The sequence below is a fragment of the Talpa europaea genome, assembly GCF_964194135.1.
Source record: "Talpa europaea genome assembly, chromosome: 10".
In the NCBI taxonomy this organism is placed as follows: domain Eukaryota; kingdom Metazoa; phylum Chordata; class Mammalia; order Eulipotyphla; family Talpidae; genus Talpa; species Talpa europaea.
Genome location: NC_140077.1, coordinates 69,769,733 through 69,776,902, shown reverse-complemented (window position 1 = coordinate 69,776,902; position 7,170 = coordinate 69,769,733).

Sequence of the window (7,170 nt, the reverse complement as noted above, 5' to 3'; positions counted from 1 at the left end):
GAGGAGAGAACCTGCACAACATGCCAGCTTTCAAGCAGAGAGCCCTGAGTGCTGTGCTGTAAGATAAAGGCTACAGCAGCATTTCATCATCCTTCACTAGACTCAGACCCTGCCTCCAGCTGCCCCAAGCTTGACAGAGTCAATGCAATGATGACAAGAAAGCACCATCATCCTCAGAGGGAGATATCTGCCCCCTGTTTCCAGACAGTTCACATGCAATGCCTAGTGTTCAGTTGAAAATTTACTGATCCAAGTCATGACAAGCAAAATAAAAACAGACAGTAGAAATAGACATGCAGATGACCCAAATTTCAGTTATCGGATATGTCATTTAAAATAACTTTATTATATGTCCAAAAATATCATGGGAATGATGGAGAAAACATGAAAGTATGGGGAATTTTACTAGCGAAATGAAGTATATAAAAATAAATTCAGTGGGAATCCTAGAATTTAAAATTAAAATTTCAGAGATAAAGTACTCAATACAGATTAATAACAAATTAGACATATCAGAAGAAAGGATAGTGAATAGATCAGAAGAAATTATACAGTTTGAAATAAAGATAAGGGTAGAAAATAAAGAAAGTCTATTTTACATAGACTTGTAAAACATGGTAAAATAGCCAACATATATTTAAATGAATTTCCAGAGGGAAAAAAAGAAAGATAATGGGCAAAAATAACACACTTGAAAAGATACTGTTTGAAAAATGTTCAAAATTGAAAAATGAAATGTATTTGAAATGAGCAATATTAAGCCACAAATTTATAAAGTTCTAAAAACCTCAAGCATAGAGGCATCCCTGGTGGCACAAAGGGTTAAGTCTCAGCACTGTGAAGCTATCAGCAGCCACTGCAGCACAAGTTTGATCCCTAGCCAGGGAACTGACCCACATGGTGCAACATAACTCTCCCGTCTCCCCGCTGCTCCCCTCAGCAGTGTATTTCAGTAGATCTGTCTCTTCTGCTTCCCACTCTGTGTCTGGGAAATCCTCTCACCCCCTGCACCTCTGGCCTATACCCCAGTTCTTGTGTGCATAAATAAATAGAAATAAATCTTAAAAAAAAAAACTTCAAGCATAATAAATACTAAAAGACATATCTAGATACTTTATAGTAAAATTACTTTAAAAAAATAAGGTAAAAGAGGGCCTCCCCGGTGGGGCAGCGGTAGACTGCTGGGTTGCGAAGCTGCCCGCAGCCTTTGCAGCGCTGGTTCGATCCCCGGCTGCTCCCGGCCACTGGAGGAGGGTCCCACATGGCACACAGACCTCTCCTGCCACCCACTGCTCCCCTCAGCAGTGTACCTCGGTCCTTCTGCCTGCTCTGCTCCCTACTCTGGCTCTGGTGAATTCTCTCACCCTCCCGTGCTTCTGACTGTACCCAGTGCTTGTATAAATAAATAAATAAATCTTTAAAGAAAATAAAGAAAAGGAAAAACTTAAAAGCTGCAAGGGAAGAATTTTAAATGAATACTATAAAGCTTATTGTGGGGTCTTTAAAGTAAGTATAGAATTGAGAAAACAATGGAATAAAATTTTCTAATAGCTGGGAACTAATAGGCAACCTAGAAAGTTATATCCAGTTAAAATACCCTTCAAAGGCGGAAGTTAAATAAAGTCATTTCTTTTTAAAAAAATATTCATTTTATTTATTTATGCATAGAAGAACTAGGGTCTAAATCAGAGGCAGGTGTGTGTGGTAGTGGGTGGGGGGAAGTGAGAGGATTCACCAGAGACAGAGTAGGGAGCAGATCAGATAGATCCACTGAAATACACTGCTGAGGGGAGCAGCGGGGAGAAAGAAGAGTTCTGCTGTACCCTGTGGGTCAGCTGCCTGGCCAGGGATGGAACTCACGCTGCAGTGGTTGGCGATAGTTTGATAGCACTAAGACTTAACCCCTGCGCCACCAGGGAGGCTCTGAAGTCATTTTCTGACACACAAACCTGGGGAATTTAATGTCTGTGCATCTCCACCAAAGAAACATCAAATCAGTTCTCTAAGTGAAGGGAAATTAACCCTGATTAAAGCTCAGTAGCCCAAAGTGCAACAAAAGAACACAGAATGTTAAAACAATATCTTCTTGAGGTTAAAATACGTGTGAAGTATGTGTAGAATTAAAATATATGGCATTGATGATAAAAATAGATGTGGAGCATTTACTATACAGTTTTTAAAAAATAAAGGTAAAGTAATAAAACATGTTCAGTCATTAGTGGGCTATGGAAGTTTAGTACTAAGAAACTTCTGGTGAAAAGACAACTACTGGGTATTACTTTGTGAAACCAAAATGACCCCAGAAAGACATAGTGAACACTATTAGTAAACATTTGGTGACTTTAAACACGTATTGACTGCTAGAAGAAAAGAAATTGGGAGTGGGAAGGATATAAAGTTACTAATTTGAGAGGGTTCAAAGGAAGACAGAACTGGGCCTCCCTGGTGGCACAGCGGTTGAGCGCTTGGTTGCAAAGCTGCCCGCAGCCTCTGCAGCGCCGGTTCGATCCCCAGCTGCTCCCCGGCCACCGGAGGAGGGTCCCACATGGCGCCCAGACCTCTCCTGCCGCCCGCTGCTCCCCTCAGCAGTGTCCTTCGGTCCTTCTGCCTGCTCTGCTCCCCGCTTTGGCTCTGGTGAATTCTCTCACCCTCCCGTGCTTCTGACTGTACCCAGGGCTTATATGTATGTATGTATCAATCAATCAATAAATCTTAAAAAAAAATAAAAGAAAAAATATAAAAGAAGACAGAACCGACATGGAAATGGGCCAAGGTAATTGAAAATTAGAGCATTCTGACTTCTATTTTTTCAGGCTGTTCGTCCTTCTGAAATTTTCTATTTTAATGAAAGCATTATTTTTCTAATTGGGCTAAGCGATAAATGTTGGGGTGTTTCTAATTTTCATTGTTGTTAATGATAGCATTCTACATATGGAGAATGATTTACTGTAAGATTTCAAATAATAGATCTATAACTATAGACAATAAAATTGAGGTTCAAAGAGTCAGGCAAACCAACCATACACCAAGTTTAAGATGAACTGGAGGGGTGGGGAGGGCTCCCTGGTGGCACAAGGGGTTAAGTCTCAGCACTATGAAGCTATCCGCAGCCACTGCAGCATGGGTTCAATCCCCAGCCAGGGAGTTGACCCACATGGTGCAGCAGACCTCTCCTGTCTCCTCGCTGCTCCCTTCAGCAGTGGATTTCAATGGATCTGCCTGTTCTGCTCCCCACTCTGTCTCTGGTGAACTTTCCCACACATACCTCTGGCCTGCACCCCAGCTCTTGTATGCATAAATAAAACGAATATTTTTTTTTAAAAAAAGATGAACTGGAGGGTTTAGGGGCCCTCTCCTCCATTCCCATGCTGGATCAATAAAAACACGTCAGTTCTTCTATCACATAGTTACATTATACACCATAATCAGGATGTGCACTATTTTTAAGTTGATTTTTATTCCTCCCCTCCCCTCAAAATGAAGGGAACTCAAGAAAAAGAGCAATAGGCAAGTTACCTTTTAGATTTTTGTCCATGGTCTATGAAACCAGCTAACAATATTACCTAAGAAAGCTACTCCCACTCTAAGTGGAAACTAATTTTTAAAAGTTCTGTGGAATGATGGCGTTAGGGGGAAAGGATGTCCTGAGCAAACTCCACACAGGTTTGTGGACCCCATCCCCACTCCAGAACCAAGCCATCAAGACACCGAGGACTACAAATCCCATAATGTTGTCACTACTGAGGGGAGGGTGCTGGGAACTGAGGGTGGAGTTAACAGCTAGGCTTGGTATAACCAGACATGTGGGCATTGTGGGCCTTTTGGCTTTTCCCTGTCTTTCAGTGTGCTGTTGGAATTCCACCTAGGGGGAACTGGTAGGATGCATTTGCGAATTTATCTGGCCCTTTCTCCTTGAGATATTCATTTCTTCATTTCCTCTTCTTTTGTAAATAAACCCTTTTGTGTGGCCTACAGTCAAGTCTCATTATAAATCCCTTTTAAATGCACATGTGAGGACCCACAAGTCAGGCCACCCCATTTCACGTCGGGGGTGCCCTGGAACAATACTCCCACCTGAACCTGCATTTTCAGGTCCTTCCACCCTCGAAGACCTCGCCTGTGCCTCCCTCTCCTCCCATCACCATCTTCCAGCGTAGGGTTTGTTTTTGTTCCTGCAACATTCCAACCCCCTTGATAAGGATTCCCCTGTCACCTTATCTAAAATAGCACCCCCACTGACAGCCCTCATCCTAGCTTTCTGTATAGTTCGATCATAACCTGTAAGAAGCCTCATGTATTAAAAACAAGCAAAGCTTTTGTTGTAGAGTAACCCCGATACAAAACGGGGTGCCTGACTGTGGGTCCTCACCGCGCGCTTATCAGTGCTCTATTGATCAGTGCTCTACTGCAGGCACACGCGAAAGGTTAATAAAAGGTTTATTTACAAGGGAAGGGGAAATGAGGAAATGTACAGCTCGGGGAGAAAAGTGGGAGACAGAGTTTTAAATGACTCCTACCCCATCCACCGATCAGGAATCCCAAAATGGCACTCTGAGAGCTGGCCGCCAGCCAGGAGCCGTGAAGCCAGGAGGCAAGCGAGAGAGCGAGCCACCCCAAGGCCCCCGTGTTTGGTTTTTATACCCACCTGGCTGCCCAACTCCACCCTCAGGTCCCAGTCACCTTCCCTTTGGTGGTGACGGGATTTGTCTTTCCCAATGTCTTGATGGCTTTAGTCTGGAGTGGGGGTGGAGTCCACAAAGCCTGTATGGGATTAGCTCAGGACATCATTTCCCCCGAACAATTCCCCCCTTTCACTTCAGCCTCACCCACTAGGACAGGAGCTCCTTTTTTAAAAATCATGCTTGTTGAGGCTATAAATGTTGATTTATAACTCTGTGTATGTTTTAGGGTACAGGTCCCCACCTCTGCAACATACGCGACCACACTGTTACAGGGCAGGGAGAGGGGCACTCCAGACCCCCCCCCCAAACCTGCCTGCTCTAAATGGGTTCTGCCATCTCCCACACCAACACAAAACATGAGACTTTAATGGGAAGCAACTTTAATACAATTAGGAAACAATACAGGAAAGGCAAAGAATATAGTTTCTAAATCAAGCACCCAAAGTTACCCGTCCCCTCGTGGGTAAAAGTCCATCCAAATGGGATTGGCCCAGAGCAAGGCCCCAAAGCCTGCCACAAGTCTAAAGCATCTTCCAGTGGGGACCCACAGAAAAGGGTCAGAAACAAGCAGACACGTCTGGAGGGAAAAGAGCAAAATCAAAACTAAGACACAAACTGCCATTGTCACCTCCCCACGGGTCTCTCACCCACATTTGTGTCACCCAGTCCACGACCAAAAGACAAGTGGTTTCTTCACACATCTTTCGGCTCCATGTGCCTCGTCCAGGTCTCCTTCTGGCTCTCCATCCTGCTTCCTTCCTTTCGCAGTCTCCTCTACAGCTTCTTCTCTCTGCTCAGCTCCACCCTCCCTTGGGTGGTCGAGAAAACCTGAAAGCTCCCCCTTTCCTGGGGACCACGCTATTACAATACCACACTCACCCCATAACTCTCTGCCACAGTCCCCTGGGCCTGGAGTAGGAGCCTCTGTCTGCCCCCAGCCCCTAGCACAGTCTGTGACCCTTAAGAGCGGTCAGCAAGTGTCAGCAAGTGCCCCCCGAGTCAGTGAGTAAAGCTCATGTTACATGACAGTAAGGCCAAGCACCCAGCACTTTGGCATAGCTCATTTATAATTTTTGGATGCCCAAATCTGCTAAATTTGAAAGAGAACTGTCTCAGTGTATGTGCTGTTTGTGTTACTGATGGAAATCTTAAGAGCAGAAGCGCTTAGGGTGGACAGTCTCAGAGGACAAATACCAGAGGCAGGGAGAGGGATGATCAGTGACTCGTAGCCTGAACCTGGCTATGGAACTTTCCAGGAGTCTAAGGTGGGGTCAGAAAAGGTTATCAGCCAGAGGTGGGGGCAGAGAGGATTATCGGTCTTAGAAGAGCGATCTATCCTGACCCCCAGGCGATAACTCCACAATAATTCCTCCCAGAACACTGTGAAAGAGCACCCCGGCCCTGGAGACAAGCAGGTCTTGCCCCTTGAGGCTGCCCGCCCTTGTCTATGCGGGTGTCTCTTTCTTTTCTTCTCCTGAGTAAACTTGCCGTGTGCTAATGCATGGGAACACCTGCTGACTTCTTCCTCAGAGCAGCACCATCATGTCCACACACTGAACCCCATCATCTGAATTCCATCATCAAAAATGGAAAAATAAATTTGCAACAATCTGCTGACCACAGCAACAAGGGAGATTATAATCTTCATCAACCATTTTTTTCCTGGAATGTTTTTCAAAATGTAATACACATTTACTTACTGAGGTCACTGACCATGTTTACTTGCGCAAAAGGGATCACTCTTGCTCCGTTTGATAGGAACAGTATGTCTAAGGTGACCGTCTGCTTAGGGACAGGAGATTCTCCCATTGTTCCAGGGCAACCCGGATATGAAATGGGTGGCCTGCTGTGGGTCAGGCACTAAAAGGGACTTATAAGACTGAACTGTAGGCACACACAAAAGGGTTAATAAATGGTTATTTACAGAAGAAGGGGAAATGAAGAAATGAATAATTCAGGGAGAAAAGGGGAGGTAAATTGGTGACTGTGACTGTGTCCAACTGTTACAGGGCAGCCCCGATACAAAATGAGTTGCCTGACTGTGGGTCCTCACCCGCGCGCTTAAAAGGACTTATTAATACTCTACTGCAGGCACACACGAAAGGTTAATAAAAGGTTTATTTACAAGGGAAGGGCAAATGATGAAATGTACAGCTCAGGGAGAAAAAGTGGGAGACAAAGTTTTAAATGTGTCCTACCTGATCTGCCGATCTGGAATCCCAAATGGCACTCTGAGAGCTGGCCGCCAGCCAGGAGCCGTGAAGCCAGGAGGCGAGCGAGAGAGCGAGCCACCCCAAGGCCCATATGTCTGGTTTTTATACCAAACCTGGCTGCTTAACTCCACCCTCAGGTCCAGCCACCTTCCCTTTGGTGGTGACGGGATTTGTCTTTCCCAATGTCTTGATGGCTTTGGTCTGGAGTGGGGGTGGAGTCCACAAAGCCTGCATGGAATTAGCTCAGGACATCATTTCCCCCTAACAGTACCAGT